Source organism: Myxocyprinus asiaticus, chromosome 29, assembly GCF_019703515.2.
Source record: "Myxocyprinus asiaticus isolate MX2 ecotype Aquarium Trade chromosome 29, UBuf_Myxa_2, whole genome shotgun sequence".
NCBI classification, from domain to species: domain Eukaryota; kingdom Metazoa; phylum Chordata; class Actinopteri; order Cypriniformes; family Catostomidae; genus Myxocyprinus; species Myxocyprinus asiaticus.
The window spans coordinates 35,994,928-36,014,453 of record NC_059372.1 but is presented as its reverse complement, the minus strand read 5'-3'; the positions used below and the strand labels follow the sequence as shown (position 1 = coordinate 36,014,453).

General features: G+C 38.6%; 1 pseudogene; it reads left to right on the top strand.

The window, feature by feature from the left end:
* The window catches only part of LOC127419967 (RNA-binding protein 38-like), a 36,656-nt pseudogene extending 21,834 nt beyond the window's left edge, over nt 1-14,822 (top strand).
* The last annotated feature ends 4,704 nt before the right edge of the window (nt 14,823-19,526 follow it).

Here is a 19,526-nt window from a genome sequence, read left to right as displayed (position 1 = left end):
AGTTATTAAAGTATGAAAGGGTTTAGTGAGTTGCATAGTTGTACTGGAAATGCAACCCAGGTCAAATAATAATGGGCCGATATTTGGCCATTTTGAGATTATCTGCTTCATCGGATAACTTTGCCTGCTTGATCATAGACATAAAGAGCGGCAGAATGGCAGTTAGCATGAAACGGGTGTTTGCTGCAGCGGACAGAATGATTTTTCTGATTAGTCAGTTCCGATGGTGCTTACCTGTGACATCTTCGTCAGAAAGAGCACATTATATTATCTTATTTGATTATATTATTCACTATTTGCTTAATCAAACTTTATTAGTGCAAGTGGTTGTCATCCAGATCAGTGCAGAAGCAAAAGTGAATGAGTGTGTGTTCACATGATATTACCTTACTCAAGGACCGAATGGACCAATCACATTCGTTTGTGATTACAGAATAAGGCTTTTTTTTTTTTTTTTATCTTTTCCTAAAGATTGCAGGTGTGGATGTCCATGTGTATCTCAGTTACCAATCCTTGGATTCAATATATTTAAACAAACATATTTTTTGGGTACAGATGTCCCCAGTAAGACAAAAAATTAAATGTGGCCTAATAGAGGATTCGTTTTTGAAGCTGATTAACACCCCCTAGAGGAAGACACTGTTGTTTCTCATAGGTCACAGTTATTAGTCCACTGTATTTGCCACCCAACATGCTTGGCCAAATAACCACAATGGTAGTTCCTACTGCCATAAATCTACTGACAGCCTTCTTTTTCAAAACAATTTCTGAATTTTCCTTTTTATTTAAAAAAAAAAAAAAAAAAATAATCATTCCCACAATTTTCTAATTGTCTCATATGCTATCATTAATTTTTATACTATAATATATACAGTATATACTGTGTATACACATTCACAGTATGTACGATTATTCTCATAATTTTTTCATACTTGTTAATGGTTTTAGTTCCTTTCCACCCACATTCACAAACTTGTCTCACTCAAAAAACACTGACTCTCAAACTGCATGAAATCTGCAATAATAAAACCGCTTTCCCCACACTTTATGAAAATAATCTTACATGTGTACAGATGTTTTCACCACTGGCCTGCAGTCCTCTGCTGGTGTTCACAGTTCTTTGAATGATGGTGTTTCTCTCATGCGTGATATTTCACTTGAGCTTCGATGATAATTAAATTTCACCATACAAAGACTTTTGTCCATACAACATCCTGTACGGGTTTGATTTATAAATAAATTGTGTGTAAACAATATCTTTCTCCATTTACAGAGAAGCATATGCTCCGCTATTGGGATTTCAAGGACTAGCCACACTGCTCTCTAGATATTGACAACGGTCATTTGAAAAGCCCTATCATTCGAGCACTAGTAGTGTCGTTACATCTATATTTTAGTGAAGATTCAGCGTGTGATTTCAGAGAATGTTCATTTTTGTACATTGCCAAAGACTCAATGCTGGTTATCCATCAGTGACTGAGTGATTCTGCTGTATGTTTCTGTATTTGCTGGGTAAGAAATGACCTTTAAAAACCCCTCTGTCTTTCTCTTCCTGTCTCTGCCCCCCAACAGCTGGGGCTGCTAAAAGTGATATTCTCCTCTGGGTATGGAGGCACGAGCCAAGATTATTTGTCCTCTCTATGTCGTCATAATTTGCTCTCTGTTCCTTGTCTCTCCTTTTCATTTCTTTTCTCTCTTTCCCTTTGTAAGTCTTTCTGTTCTTTGTCATTCTCAAGCACAGACACTTTTGAAAATGTTTTTCGGATCTCCGAAACAAAAGAACCACCCAAATCAACAACAGATAAATACTCCAACATACTTTTTAACTCATACTGGATGTAATTAAGCATTATCATTAATGCTTATTATTATGCTAATTAAAGCCACTTATAAATAGTTATGGACCAATATATTGATTATATTTGTTTTTAAATATGTTTTAGTGAATTGAGTAATTTTTGCACTTAAGTGTTCATTTAATTCAGCAATTTTGTGTCATTACATTTTGTTTTATGAATTTGCTATCATTAATTTTGTGTGTGTGTGTGTGTGTGTGTGTGAACTGTGTTATGGCATTATTTGAACATGCTCTGTGGCATTATTTCATACAGAGAATACAGAGAAATTATAATGATGGTCTGGAGACCCGATGAACAAATATAGCCGTTGTAAACCAGTACAAAATAAACTGAAAGATTTTACGTATTCTAAAACACAATCACATATAAAACATTTAAGATGTGCAAGAAACTTCAGAAGTGTTTGTTAAATGAATAAATGTATATATTTCACTCAGAGGGGCATCTTAGCTCTTGTTGCCAAAAGGGCAGTTGCTTGGGCCACTGTAACCACCACCCTGTTTCACATCCTTGACTCACCCTCATGTCGTTCCAAACTCGTGTGACCTTTCTTTCCTCTGTGAACACAAGATGAGGAATTCTGAATAATGTTGACACTGCTCTTTTTTCCATAAAATAGCCACTTTTCCACTATCGGGCCAGTGAGAGCCAGGGCTATCAACTGGCCAGCCGAGGCCAATAGCCTCAGACCTCGAGCCGCAAGACCAAAATCAATCTGCATTCTCACAATCAGGCCACTAACTCTACAGCATTGCCCAAAAACTTGCCCTTAATATGTCGCTGCAGTGCCAACGTCACACACCCATTTCACAAGAAAGAGGGAAGCAAGCTGAGGGATCATGTAGTTATCTAGAATATCGAGTTTATAATGAATGTAAACAGCAAGACAAGTTAGCATTGACAGCTCACCGATTGTAACTGCCATGGTGTCCCGAGTGGTCTCTCCACTAACAGTGGGACAATGTCCCAGCACACAATCTATGAAAGTTCACCAAACCATGGAAAGTAATTTCTTTGGGTATCACTTTGTCCATTGGGCATTTTAACAGATTTGTTTTTTTATGATTTTTTTCCCCCTGAACCTGTACTGTTGTGCGCTGTATACACAATCTGGGAAGTTCTGCGAAATTCCGCCTTTGACATTGAACTTGTCTCAATCCCTGGCTGGCCTTGTTTGGCCCAAGGGTAATGGCGGGCCAAAGACCATTGGCGACCGAGAAAGCCCAGAGGAGGCATGATGAATCCCCAGAAGTGACAGTGGGAAAGCAATTGGCCCTGGCACACACTAGCACGCCCTCATTTGGCTCGATAGTGGAAACGCGGCTAATGAGATTGAATGGGGACTAAGGCTGTCAGTCCTTAACATTCTGCCTAACATCACCCTAAGTGTTGGGTTAGATGGGTTTAGAACAACTTGAGGGTGAGTAAAATGATGACAGAATTTTCATTTTTGGCTTAACTACCACTTTAACACTCAAATAACCCTGATAGTTGCACACACAAAGTCATGCACCATAATTCAGCTAATTTACTGCAATCGGTTTGCCCTACATTGTCAGTCCTCGCACCCTTGTCAACTTTGGTCTTCTTTATTTTGCCCCATCTCTCTTTCTCTCTCCCTTCCTCCTTGTCTCTCTCAATCCCTCTATTTCCCTGTCTGCATTAGGGTTTGCTAGGATGAATAGGGTCAGTAAGGACGACCGACTCAGTTGATTTGCCTACTCCACAAAGCCACTGTCAGTACCCATAAATCATCCTTCAGCCCAGAACGGCAACAAGGGAAAGGCAGTGGAATGACACTGCATCTGTGCGTGTGTGTCTACAATAGTGTATGAAAGAAAGTGTATGCTTGTGCGGATGTGATGGGTTTGAGTATTTTCCAGGCTTTTTGTTGAAGATATTTTGAGCTTGGTGCCGGTGGTCCCTCTGGGTGCCTCTGTTTTCGGGGGGCATAAAGAAAAACAGTAGTTCATGGCTTTGGTTTAAGCATAGCCTGAGGTCATGTCTCTATGTTTGTGGGTAGCAGCCTCATGTCTCTCTCTGCAGTAGTTGTTTTCTGTGATGTTTGGCCATGATATCATTAGGCAGAGACTCATAACAGAAATTAATGGGGTGAGTGAGCAGGTCAGTTTGCAGAAAGCAGTATCTGTACTTAGAATCCATCATGTTTTTTTATCTCTTTTACTTGTTGTAGAAGAGTTATATACATTAGACTTAGTGGTGTTTGCATGACTCTATAGCTATTGCTCATACTTAAGATTAGGGATTTGAACAAACCCCTAACCTTTAGTTCAACTTTGGCATGTATCTGCCACACTGTTTGTGCTACAGACATCAGTGATACCTCAAATTGTGAGGGGGGTTTAGTAGAGGTGTTTAGTAGAGGCTATTACTTTTCTAAGCTATTGGCCTTCAATTGATTGGACTTGATTAAATGGGGTAAAAATCCCAAACCCACTTTATATTAGGTGTCTTTAACTACTATGTACTTAAGCGTTTGATTCAGTGTACTTATTATGTACATACTTGCTGTTGCATTGTACTTACATTTAAAGGAAATGCATTTAATTACATCTGTAGTTACATTGGCTATGTTTACCTGTACTAGTTTTCGTCAATCCGAGAATTCAATCCGATTGCAGATTCCAAATGTACTGTTTATATGTCCCCTAAACTTATGTGCTTTACATGTATTCCGAACAAATCTTCTGCGCAGTTGTTGTGTCCTGAAGAAGCGGAGAAAGCTGAGACAGTGAGAATGGTACCAAAGTCCGTAATCGATATTTTTGCTTTGTTACTCACTCTACACTGCAAACGAAGAATTAGAAGCAGCATTTATCAAATTAGCTAGCTTAATTTGAGTGATAAGCAAGAAAAATAATGGTCAATGGTCAATTAAATTGTTTAAATTAAAACAAAGGAGGAGCAAACCATACAGATTATTGATTGGTCCTTGGCAACTTTGTTTGCACATGTGCAGCTCATTCACGTCTGTGTCAGCTGCCGTGCGGTGAACTGAATGTGCTGCTGCTCTGTCTGCCTCTCACTGAACAGAGTAGATGCAGATAGAGGTGTGCCTGCGGCAGGAAAGCAAGACCTCACGCTCGCACGGCAGTACTGGCGACTCTTCTACGGAAAGTAGCTAAGATTTGTCCAAAACGTTGCTAGATTTGTCGCTAGGTGCTTTTTAGAAAAAAAGTCGCTAAAGGGGTCTGAAAAGTCACTAGATCTAGCGACAAAGTTGCTAAGTTGGCAACACTGGTGAGTCAAGTCACGTACACGCAATGGAACACAGAACACCGTAACCGCATCTGCTGCTTAAAGTCCCTATTAAGAATGACACAACGTTTTTCTTTGCTTTGTGTGATGTCATGAAAGAACGTAATGTGCACTGTAGAAAATTCAGTGCGAGCCCGCATACCCTTAATGATGCGTGTTGTTATTGCTTTGTATAAATTATGTTCCCGCGACAAGTGTCATACAGCTGTGCTCAAAAGTTTGCATACCCTTGGAGAATTGGTAATATATGTACCATTTTTAAAGAAAACATGAGTGAGCAGGCAAAACACATTTCTTTTATTTCTTATGGGATTCATATTCAGCTGTAGGTTATAACATAATGGCACAATCATAAAACAAAACATGGCAACAAAGAAAAAAATGAAATGACCCGTTCAAAGTCTGCATACCCTTAGTTCTTAATACTGTGTATTGCCCCCTTTAGCATCAATGACAGGGTGCAGTCTTTTGTAATAGTTGTCTATGAGGCCCCAAATTCTTGCAGGTGGTATAGCTGCCCATTCGTCTTGGCAAATTGCCTCCAGGTCATGCAAAGTCTTTGTTTGTCTTGCATGAACCGCACATTTGAGATCTCCCCAGAGTGGCTCGATAATATTAAGGTCAGAAGACTGTGATGGCCACTCTAGAACCTTCACCTTTTTCTGCTGTAACCACTGGAGGGTCAGCTTGGCCTTGTGCTTAGGGTCATTGTCATGCTGGAAAGTCCAAGAAGGTCCCATCCGCAGCTTTCGTGCAGAAGAATGCAAATTGTCTGCCAGTATTTTCTGCTAACATGCTGCATTCATCTTGCCATCAATTTTCACAAGATTCCCCATGCCTTTAGAGCTCACACACCCCCAAAACATAAGTGAGCCAACCCCATGCTTCACAGTGGGGATGGTATTCTTTTCACTATAGGCCTTGTTGACCCCTCTCCAAACATAGCGCTTATGGTTGTGACCATAAAGCTCTATTTTGGTCTCGTCACTCCAAATTACAGTGTGCCAGAAGCTGTGAGACGTGTCAAGGTGTTGTCGGGTATATTGTAACCGGGTTTTTTTTTTGTGGCATTGGCGCAGTAAAGGCTTCTTTCTGGCAACTCGACCATGCAGCTAATTTTTGTTCAAGTATCGTCGTATTGTGCTCCTTGAAACAACCACACCGTCTTTTTCCAGAGCAGCCTATATTTCTCCTGAGGTTACCTGTGGGTTTTTCTTTGTATCCCGAACAATTCTTCTGGCAGTTGTGGCTGAAATCTTTCTTGGTCTACCTGACCATGGCTTGGTATCAAGAGATCCCCGAATTTTCCACTTCTTAATAAGTGATTGAACAGTATTGACTGGCATTTTCAAGGCTTTGGATATCTTTTTATATCCTTTTCCATCTTTATAAAGTTCCATTGCCTTGTTACGCAGGTCTTTTGACAGTTCTTTTCTGCTCCCCATGGCTCAGTATCTAGCCTTTTACAATAAGGTTCCATTTGTTAACATTAGTTAATAACATTAGTTAACATGAACTAACAATGCGCGATACTTTTACAGCTTTTATTAATCTTAGTTAATGTTAATTTCAACATATACTAATACATTTCTCAAATCAAAAGTTGTGTTTGTTAACGTTAGTAAATGCATGCTTTTGGAGTGTCTCGTTTGCGTCATGTCATAAACATACTGTTTTTAGGTCGCTGTGTCAAGTTAAACAGTTTGAAGCTTAGAAAAACACATCTTGAGTTCAAGCTGTGTTTGAATGCAAGAATGTGGTCTCATCTTGTTTTGTCTGCTATCAGCGAGTGTGGTTTTTTTCTCTGTATAACCGCGTTGCCCAAACAGATGAAGTTTCGCTTACTGCCCCCTGGAGAAAACAGGTGGTACTTCAAGCTTGAATTGCTCAGATGTAAGGAATATTTCTTATCACATGATTACTTGCGTTATTTATTTATTTTTTTTTACGCGTTATTTTTTTATATAATTAATCGCACTGATTTAACACGTTAAATCGTCAGCCCTATTTAAAACTATAAAATGTCTGTCAAAATACCATCAAAAAAACGAATCCCTTTATTGTCACTCAACCATATACACAAGTGCAACAGTGGGTGAAAGTCTTGGGTGCAGTTCCAAGTAACATAGCAGTCATGACATTGATGAGATATACCAATCTACAATAAACATCAGATATACACAGCACAATTTACATATCTAATATACACATAATTACACACAACACAATATACAAATAATAATATACAGTGAACAGTATACAATACACACAATATAGAACACACATACACAATAAAAATAGAATAGTGTATATATATACAATATAAATAGTATATATAAAATATACAGTAGGTTGTATTGTGCTGTATTGACATTCAGGCTGTTGGTTGATAATCAGTTGCCAGTGTGTTGTTAAGAGAGAATATAATTTATGACAGTCCATTGTAAGATTAATAAAGTGCAGTGCTGATGTATTTTGAGCGTGAGAGATCAAGAGTTCAAAAGTCTGATTGCTTGGGATGAAGCTGTCATGGAGTCGGCTGGTGCGGGTCCTGATGCTGTAATACTTGGCTTGGATGGCTGGAGTCTCCTCCAAGCTTTTTTCACACACCGCCTGGTATATATGTCCTGGAGGGAGGGAAGCTCACCTCCGATGATGTGTCTGGCAGTTCGCACCACCCTTTGCAGGGCTTTGCAGTTGAGGGCAGTGCTGTTGCCGTACCAGGCGGAGATGCAGCCAGTCAGGATGCTCTCTACAGTGCTGGTGTAGAACCGTGTGAGGATGTGGTGGTTCATTCCAAACATCCTCAGCCGTCTCAGGAAGAAGAGGCGCTGGTGAGCCTTCTTCACAATGGCCTCAGTGATGTGGACACCGAGGAACTTGAAGCTGCTGACTCTCTCCACCAGTGCTCCATTGATGGTGATGGGGCTGTGTTCTCTGTCTTTTCTGCTGAAGTCCACCACAAGCTCCAGGAGAAAAGACAGAGAACACAGACCCATCACAATCAATGGAGCACCGGTGGAGATGGTTACTGTCACTACTGTAAAGTCGTGATAAATGTAAGTAAGGGTGGTGATAAAAGACTTTTATTTTGGCGCATGCAGAGTGTTGCCTTTTTTCCTCGTCAATGCCAAGTAGAATGTCGGGGTTGTCCAGCTGTTTGAGAGGTTTGACCTTCTCGGTAGTGCTTTAAACTAGAAATTTTCAAATTCAAATGCATCTTAAGTTTAGAAGTCTGCGCCATGATATCAAGGTAAGCCTTATGATCATCAAGGTAAGCCACTGCACTATCAAATGATCAGCTCTGCACTATCCCATCTCTGGAGCGCTGAAAGTGAGGGAAGCCCAGTTGAAGTGTGCGCTTCAGAATTACACTACAATAGAGCAAACACATCACTTCCACAAGCTTCTGTGATGTCTCTCGCCACCAGAGGTGGGTTAGAGTAGCCAAAAACTGTACTCAAGTAAAAGTACAATTACTTCAAAAAAAATATTACTCAAGTAGAAGTAAAAGTACTAACATAAATAATTACTTGAGTAAGAAAGTATCCAATTAAAAGAGTACTAAAGTAGTGAGTAACTTGTTACTTTCACAAATGACATAATAGACATTAACTCTCCTATATTCCACTACATAATACACATTTAACATGTATTACAGAATTATTATTATTTTTTTTTGTATTTTTTTTTGGGGGGGATTTTTCCCCTTTTTCTCCCAATTTGGAATGCCCAATTCCCAATGCACATAGTGATTTGCTTCAGTCCGGGTGGCGGAGGACGAATCCCAGTTGCCTCCGCGTCTGAGACAGTCAACCCGCGCATCTTATCACATGGCTTGTTGAGTAGAGACATAGCGCGTGTGGAGGCTTCACGCCATGCACCGTGGCAACCACGCTCAGTTCACCATGCGCCCCACCGAGAACAAACCACATTATAGCGACCACGAGGAGGTTACCCCATGTGACTCAACCGGGCCAATTTGGTTGCTTAGGAGACCTGGCTGGAGTCACTCAGCACGCCCTGGGATTCAAACTAGCGAACTCCAGGGGTGGTAGCCAGCGTATTTTTACCACTGAGCTACCCAGGCCCCCTTTACAGAATTATTATTATAAATTCTGTCATCATTCACCATCATGTTGTTCCAAACCTGTATGACTTTCTTTCTTCCATGCAACACGAATATTAGATATTAGACAGAATGTTTGCCTGAGTCACTATTTACTTTCAGTGAATTTTTTTTTTCCATAATTTGAAAGTGAATGGTGATTGAGACTGTCAGTCCCTAACATTCTTTCTAACATATTTTGTGTTCCACATAATACACAGCGTCACACTGGTTTGGAACAACATGAGGGTAGGGAAATGATGACATAATATTAAATTATAGCTGAGCTATAACTTTAAAGGTATAGTTCACCCAAAAATGAAAATTCTCTCATCATTTACTCACCCGCAAGCCATCCCAATTTCTTCTGCAGAACACAAATTAAGATTTTTAGACGAATATTTTAGCTCTGTAGGCCAAAATTTTGATGCTCCAAAAAGCACATAAAGGCAGCATAAAAGTAATCCATAAGACTCCAGTAGTTAAATACATATCTTCTGAAGTGATATGATAGGTTTGGGTGAGAATATTTTTTTTTGCTAGACAGCAGGGGTGATATGCAGAGAAGAATGTGAATCACCAAAAACACGAGAAGAAGAATGTGAAGGTGATCTGTTTCTCTATTTCTCATCCACACCTATCACATCGCTTCTAAAGATATTGATTTAACCACTGGAGTTTTATGGATTACTTTTATGCTGACTTATGTGATTTTGTTTAGCTTTAAAATGTTGCCACCCATTCACTTGCATTGTATGGACCTACAGAGCTGAGAAATTCTTCTAAAAGTATTAATTTGAGTTCAGCAGATGAAAGAAAGTCACACACATCTGGGGTGGCATGAGGTTGAGTAATTAATGAGAATTTACATTTTTGGGTGAACTATCCCTTTAAGGGCTCTTGTCAGATCTGGATGAATTTGTCAATAAGAGAGGTTTGGAAACATTTCTGGTAATTATTACAGTGAAAATGTGAAAATGTCCCACAAGGACATTATATATAATGCTGAAATATAAACCAAAGCTTCTTTCACTATTTCATAGCTTTTGAAGTACTGCGTGGATTCTTATTTCAGTGTAGTTACGGTTTTCAGTGTCGAAAGAATTTAGATCATTAGTTCTGTATAGCAGTACCTCCGCTCTCTAAATGCAGAGTAGGCAGCCTGTGTAGGGCACCAACCCCAGTCGTGGAACACTCGCTGTGTCTGAAACTGCCCCATATCCACTATATAGTGCACTATTTTGAGTGTCCGCCATTTTGTAGGATTGTCTGAATATTGAATGAGCCACTCGTTCCTTACTTTTGTTCACTCATTATTACACATAATGCATTTGATGTACACTCGACGACGGTTAATTGTCCACAATCCACCACGGGGAAGACTTACGAGCTGGGAGTTTACTGCTTCCTTCACTCCTGCAATGTTTTCTTTCATGCTGAATGTATTAAATTACTTTTTGACAAATCATTACTTGATTAAAATAACATAACATATAGAGAGGCAAAACATACAGATACATTTTAAAATCTACTCTTTATTTGATCAAATGTGCTTACTCTTTATATTAACACAGTATATATTAAAAATGACAAACAGAATGAAGATTTATTGTATTAATATATTATTAAATAAGAATAACAAGTAAGGCCAAGTATTTTAAAAGTTCATATGTGATATTGTTTCTGTGACAGCCCCAGAGATCCGACGCTTTGTGTGTACGTCAGCTCCAATTCACTCACTCACTTCGTTCACTCACTGCCATTCACTATATAGGAAACAGTGAACGATTTCAGACACAGCCACTCTCTTCACCATACGATCGCCTCGCGCCCACACATCTCTCACGCGTGCACCCCGCGCACCTCTCTGTGTACGCGCAGAAATGCTGTCTGTTCACGCTCCAGTTGTCAATCACACGAACAGCAGAGCCAAGGCATTTATTTACACTTAACTTGGATGTTTACATGGATTTATTGTTAATCCGCCTGAAGTAGCTGCGATTAGTTTCCAGTACCCCTGCGAGGGTGCGGGGTATATGCGTAAATACAGCTGTAAATACAGACATGCGGAATGCGGGACAAAGCGCATTGATATATTGCTGCACTGATTTAAAAATTTACACTTAAAAACTGATGTCATAAGAGCCCATATTTACAGAATCACTCTGAAAATTACCATCACATTTACACAGAAAAGCCAGTGTTAAGATCAGAGCCAAAACTTACTTCAGCGTGCTGCCTTAAATTGGAGCTGTGATTTTAATCTTGAAATATCCACTTGTCTTGGTGTTAAATGAAGGCATTGCATGACGAAACTATTCTTTTTTTCACTGTGGGGAGCGAAGAAAGTGTTTCACTTTGAAGAGCTTGATGCTGCAGCACTAATGACTTGAGTGACAGTCTGCGACAACAGAGCGCACCTCTGTGTGAACTTCCGCTCTTGTAAAAGTCCCATTCAATAATCTCTCAATAAATTACACTTTAATTAAAATTAAACCCAGTAATGTTACGACAGGAACGCCGCCCATTGTAAAGAAGTAAAAGTAAAACAATTTCATTAGAAATAGAGTGAGAGTAAGAAGTACCCATTTTTAAACCTACTCAATGTAATTTTTTCCCCAAAAAGTTACTCAAGTAAATGTAACGGAGTAAATGTAGTGCGTTACTACCCACCTCTGCTCCCCACACGTGAAAACCAGGCTTCAACTGCACTGCGAATTATTGTTTTAGTTCAGTCGAACTAAAACAATAATTCGTCGTGTAAATGCTTTAGTCCGACTGAAAACGCATACGATTTTTGCATAGTCGGACAAACAGACCTAGATAATGCGATTGTAGCTCAATTTCGTCCGGCATGTATTACACATTAATCAGACCATAACTGGCCTCGGTGCTGTGCGCATGCTAAGTATGATGAATGGTCTCCCTTCTTTACTTTAAATGCCCTTGATAATGTGTTAATCAATTACTCTGACTGCAAAAAAAATTCAGTTTAGACAATTACTTATTTTTCACTCTAAATACACAAAAAAATATTTAGGTAGGTTTTGGAACTGACACAAGGCGAACCACTTCTGCTAATCGGCCAATCTGGCACAGTTGTCAGCCGATGCCTGGCCAGTATATCAGTCTATGACTAGTATAAACCATATATTTTATAGTTAATTCTCTCTCTCTCTTTCCCTCTCTTTCCAGGCTCGGCCAGCAGTATGTTTACCCTCAGGCCTTCCTTCAACCTGGTCTGGTTCTCCCGGCTCAGGTCACCTCTACCGCCACGACCCCGTACCTTGACTTCAGCACTGCCTACACCCAGTATGCCTCCTCGGCCTTCGAGCAGTACCCCTATGCCGCCTCACCAGGCTTCCTGAGCTACGTGTACCCTCCAGGCACCCCTGGCCCTTCCTCCACCAACTCTACCCCAGTTCCCACCCCCCTCTCGGTCGGAGGTGCCCCCTCCGCAGCCTTCATCCAGCTCCCTCCACATCAGCATCACACCGACCGCCTGTAAAACAGCAGCTGACTGAGTATGCTGAAATTGCACTAGAACATCATCTTGGGACAGGAAATTGTGAGATCATCAGCTTGTGACCAGTGGGCTACAGCGAATACACTGGGGTCTCATACAAAGGGCTTCAAGTTTTTCTTCTATTCGTGATTTCTCAGTTTAAAGACTTTTACTCTGACAGGTTACTGTTGCTATTATTAAAATTTTTATTATTGTTGTTATTGGTAGAAGATTGTTTAATAACCAATATTAGATGAGTAAATGGTGGATTGCAAGGATTGTAATGCAGATGGATCAAGAGAATGATAAAAACAGTAGGTCATTCAAAAAGTACATCAGTGAAGTGAGATCAACTGCATCATACAGAGGCCCCAAACAGTTTTTAAAGGAATAGTTGACCCAAAAATGAAAGTTCTCTTATAATTTACTCACCCTCATGTCATCCCAGGTGTGTATGACTTTCTTTCTTCTGCTGAACACAAAGATTCTTAGAAAACATATCTCAGCTCTGTAGGTCCATACAATGCAAGTGAATGGTGACCAGAACTTTGAAGGTCCAAAAAGCACATAAAGGCAGCATAAAAGTAATCCATATGACTCCAGTAGTTAAATCTATATTTTCAGAAGCTATATGATAGGTATGGATGAGAAACAGATCAATATTTAAGTCCTTTAATGTGCTTTTTGGAGCTTCAAAGCTCTTGTCACCATTTACTTGTATTGTATGGACCTACAGAGCTGAAATATTCTTCTAAAAATCTTTGTGTTCAGCAGAAGAAATACATTCATATACATCTGGGATGAACTAACCCTTAAATCTTAAATCTTAAGCGGAATTTAAAAATGTATGAATTTTATTGTATTATTTAACAAAATATCAAACCAAGTAATGTTTATTTTAATGAAAGATAGCACAAGCACACTTTTCAAGCAAAACATTTCACAAATGAAAAACACTCTGTTTGTCAAATGTTAGTGGAACATCCATAGTTAACCTGTAGTTACACTGTTTGGACACACGTGAAATGACTTCATAGATCCTCTAAAAATCACCTTGACACCAGGTGAATAAAATTCATTAAAATGAATAAACTCATAAAAATGGCTAAGAAAAGTGAAGTTAGTTCTGAGAATAAAATTCATGCATTTTAAGTGTGGCTCAAGTGTCCAAATACTTTGTGGGGACACTGTATTTTAGAATGACAGATTGATTTTCTCTCTGTGTGCTGAATGATGTTATTCCACAAACAAACTCTGAAATGTGTTTGAGCAACACAGCAAAATCATGAAACAGAAACCTCTGCAGAAATATGTTAAGCACAAAGCCTTAGAGACTATTTCCTACTCCTTTCCTTTAGATAGCTGTCATTATGAAACAAATGTGCTTCCCTCCAGTCGCCCAAAATCATGTGAATATTTTGTAACCTGATATTTTTCCAAGCATAGATAACTTTTCTAGAAATGTAGCATTGCAAACGGATTTGTAATTCTGCTTATCTCTGTCTGCTGCCTCAATTTCCATAGTTGCTTTGATTCCTTGCAATCTTAAGTAACTAGTTCCACATAGATTGTAATGTTAGTCCAGCATTAAGTCATTGATTTAAGAGGCACTGTAGCACCCTTGTGATTATAAATATGAGGAAATGGACATTAAAACATTGAGTATTAATAATTTTCTAATTCAGTCTCTGTGATGCTTTTTAGATCATGTTTAGGTCAATATTTCATCTGTTAAAATGACAAAAGAAAGAGTATTGTGTAGTTTAAGTGACAAATGTAAGTGTAAACTCTGTAGGTGGTTGCTTTGGTATTTCTCTACAAATGACACTACAGGACAAAATGCCAGAAGGAACATACAGGAAGAAGACAAAAGCATCAGTCTTGATTGAGTGTACGTTTGGACAGCACACGAGGACATATTGCTAGCACAATCTGTTTGTTTTCACAAGAACAGTGTTGTATTTATTTGCCCTGAGACAATTTCAATAACTCAAAATATGAAACCACTTTAAAATAAAAGCAATAAGACCAGAACATGCAAAACAATTAATAAAGTAATTTGCAAAATTAAGCTTCATTGATGTGGTTCTTTTGATGGCGAAATATGTGTACATCTGGGTCAGAAATTAGGGGAGACTCAATCTCGGGGTCGCAGGTAAGAACTACTGAGCTTAAGGGTACATTTACAGGGGCCTGGGTAGCTCAGTGGTAAAAGACGCTGGCTACCACCCCTGGAGTTCGCTAGTTTGAATCCCAGGGTGTGCTGAGTGACTCCAGCCAGGTCTCCTAAGCAACCAAATTGGCCCGGTTGCTAGAGAGGGTTGAGTCACATGGGGTAACCTCCTCGTGGTCGCTATAATGTGGTTTGTTGTCGGTGGGGCGCGTGGTGATTTGAGCACGGATGCTGCGGTGGATGGCGCGAAGCCTCCATACGCGCTATGTCTCCGTGGCAACGCGCTCAACAACCACGTGATAAGATGCACAGGTTGATGGTCTCAGACGCAGAGGCAACTGGGATTCATCCTCCGCCACCCGGATTGAGGCAAATCGCTACGCGACTACAAGGACTTAAAAGCGCACTGGGAATTAGGCATTCCAAATTGGGTGAAAAAAAATAAATAATAATAATAAAAAAAGGGTACATTTACACGACAACGATGTACAAAAAACGGAATTTTTTTTCTTTTGCATTTTTGAAAAGTTTCACGTACAGACGACAATGTTGTCAAAACGATCCCCGTTCACATGGATCCACGAAAACGACTAAAAATGCTTTATTATGCATGCCAGGCCAGTAGCTGGCGATGTCACTTTGTAAAGAAACACTACACGCCTGTGCACATAAGCATTCTTCCACAGAGCGGTGAATACAAACAATGAAGATGGCGATCGTTGGTCTTAGTATTGATGCAGTAAATCTACAGTTTGCTGGAGAAGTGTCAATAAACTCAAAATCCTGAGCAACACAAACACAGTCCTGTAGTCCGCCATTGTAGTTTTGAATGTCTCGCACATTGATTTGAAGTACTCGCACGCATGCCTATAGACTGAACACGTAATACGCGTGCGCATGACGTCATCGTTTTCACAAATTCGCATTTTTGTATGTTTACACGGAGATGACAACGGCATCATTTTCAAAAACTTGCACTTTGAAACCCATTTTCAAAAGTTTGCGTTTTCAGGCCCCAAAACGCTGTTGTCGTGTAAACAAATAGCCAAAATTCAAAAGGTTTTAGTTTTTAGTCAAAAACGTTGTCGTGTAAACGGCCCCTAAATGACTAAGTTGTAAAAAAAGTTTTCATAGATCATAGAGTTTTTTTTTGTTGTTGTTGTTCCACATCTCTGCTGTTTCTCCATTTTTAATGTTAAAATGGCTTGCCATACCTCTTCTCGTTTGAACTTGTCCGTTGAGGTTTTTTCTTCCTTTAAACTTGTTTTGTGTCTGCAGACAAATTCATTGAGAAACAGCACTTAAGATATAATAACCAAAGGCAGTTTAACAACCATTTATGAGTGATTGCAACAGTTCATGAACGTGTACACAAACCTATGCAAATTCAGGGAATGGCGAGCATTACAAAGAGCATGCAGGGCTTTATAGATTTTTGTGCGTAGGCAAACTATCAGTATGGAAAATATGGGAAGTTTTATGCATGAGGCTTCAGGCCTCAATCCAAATGAGCACCTGTGGAACGACTTTACAAACAGTCCCCGTCCAAACAGATGAAAGTTACATGCATTGTTTATTGTGAGATGCTGCCATTATATTGTCCACCACCTGCAAGTTGGAAAAAACGGTATAAGCAGATTTTGAACACACAATCTTGACCTTGACTGTTTTTAGGGAAAAGCAATATATACCAACTGGGGTGTCATGCATCTTTTTGACAAGGAAAAAAAAAGTCATTATTCAACTATTTTACTCAACTAAATTGTTAAAATGCATAATTTTAATATTGAAATCGATTTATTCCTTTGATTTAACCTTGACATATATATATATATATATATATATATATATATATATATCAAATGTATTTTATGCATTTTTAAAAAATCTAATTACAGCTGGGACAAGCTTACTTTATGATTATTATTACCTTTATTATTATTATTATTGCTTTAATAAATATATTACCAAATGTTTCCTATCATCATCATGTACATGCTAAACTCATATCTATATATGTTACAATTGTTTAATAAATGTGTTGTTCTTAAGGGGGCATAGTTCCCATCTCCCCTACATTTTTTCAGTGTCTATAATTAGATTTTGTGTTTTGTTTTTTGTCTAATTCTTCTGTGGATGTAGCAACACAGGAACATATCGCCCTCTTCTGTTTGCTTGTGCAATACAACATGGGTGATCTTTTTCATTGCACATAACATATTGTACATATACAAAAACAGTGAGTGAGCTCTGCAACAAAGAAAAACTGGAAAATGGGGGAAAGGCCACAGTATTAGAAAAAAATATAGATGTATCATTTATAATATATTAAAAATAATAAATTAAATTAGATAATTAAATAAAATATAAATAACATTAATGTTCAATCTGAAAGAAAAACAAGGTCACAATATCATAGAAATGTGTTATTCTTACCATTATTTTTGGTCATTCTGCAAAATATGTGCCTTTAGAATATTTTTAAAGATTTTAAATATTTTATCAGACAAAGAATGCATTTAAATGTTAATACATTGCACTGTGTTATCTCAAGCTGAATTTAACATTTTTAATTTATGTTGGGATATAGCTATGCCTTTAAAAAAAAAGTAACATTGTTGACAGCTTTATGGTTCATTTAGCCATGGCCACTAGATTTATGCTCAAGGCCAGACACTACAAGGTGCTTATTAGAAAGAGAATTTAATGCTGATATTTCTTCAAATACATCCTAAGAGGATATTGATATTATTATACCAGAGTTTTATTTATTTATTTACATTATGTAGCCTACGTTATTTTAATAAGAGGGAGTTATGATGGTAACAGGTTCGACACATAACTTGGGGACACAACTTTTAAGTCTTAAAATATATATTATGTCCAATAAAACATAATTTTTTTTTACGCATTATATATACACAAACACACACACATACAGTGCTGGGTAGTAACGGATCACATGTAATCTGGATTACGTAATCAGATTACAAAATAAAGTACTTGTAATTGGGTTAAATTACATTTTAAAATACTCGTAATTGGACTACAGTTACTTTTTTATAGATTACATGATTACATATTAACAAGGCAACGGCAGTAAACTGTTAAAAATGTATTGATCATTTTCATATCAATATCATCATATTCACGAAGCGCAATAGTCTCACAGATGTACATTTTAAGTATTTGCTCCTTTCTCGTTACAACAGTAATATATGCCACAGATAATGAATAGGTGATGGACTATTACTAAGTAGTAAGGGATAATAGTAAGTGTGTCCGAGTTTTGAGCTGTTAGCTTTGACCTAGAAATGTCATTGATGTTACTTTCAGGTTCATTACTGTTTGTTCATGTAATGTTTTATGCACTTAAAATAAAATGAACTAAATATGTTTTTAAATATATATATATATTATTTCTTACTACCTCACCAACAGAGTGCAGCTCATACATTGAACTTAACTGCTTCGAAGGATCTTGTGGATGCCATCTCTAAGGGTCCTGTAATGTTTAATGCACTTTTTATAAATGTCATAAGTAGCTCGTTTTGTGAGGCTGTTTTTGTTAATAATAAAGAATGGAATACATATTCTTCCTCTTTGTTCTTTTATGTTACATTTTTGTATCCTACTCAAATGCATGTGACAAAATAAAATAGAATTAGGTTGAAAGTAATCCAAAAGTAATCGGATTAGATTACCCCAAAATATAATCTATGATATTACATTACTGATTGCATTTTTTGTCATGTCATTTGTAATCAGTACCTGATTAAAATTCACAAGTAATCCGCCCAGCACTGTGTATGTATATATATATATATATATATATATATATATATATATATATATACACTATATTGCCAAAAGTATTCGCTCACCCATCCAAATAATTGAATTCAGGTGTTCCAATCACTTCCATGGCCACAGGTGTATAAAATGAAGCACCTAGGCATGCACACTGCTTCTACAAACATTTGTGAAAGAATGGGCCACTCTCAGGAGCTCAGTGAATTCCAGCGTGGTACTGTGATAGGATGCCACCTGTGCAACAAGTCCAGTCGTGAAATTTCCTCGCTACTAAATATTCCACAGTCAACTGTCAGTGGTATTATAACAAAGTGAAAGCGATTGGGAATGACAGCAACTCAGCCACGAAGTGGTAGGCCACGTAAAATGACAGAGCGGGGTCAGCGGATGCTGAGGCGCATAGTGCGCAGAGGTCGCCAACTTTCTGCAGAGTCAATCGCTACAGACCTCCAAAGTTCATGTGGCCTTCAGATTAGCTCAAGAACAGTGCGTAGAGAGCTTCATGGAATGGGTTTCCATGGCCGAGCAGCTGCATCCAAGCCATACATCACCAAGTGCAATGCAAAGCGTCGGATGCAGTGGTGTAAAGCACGCCGCCACTGGACTCTCGAGCAGTGGAGACGCGTTCTCTGGAGTGACGAATCACGCTTCTCCATCTGGCAATCTGATGGACGAGTCTGGGTTTGCCGGTTGCCAGGAGAACGGTACTTGTCTGACTGCATTGTGCCAACTGTGAAGTTTGGTGGAGGGGGGATTATGGTGTGGGGTTGTTTTTCAGGAGCTGGGCTT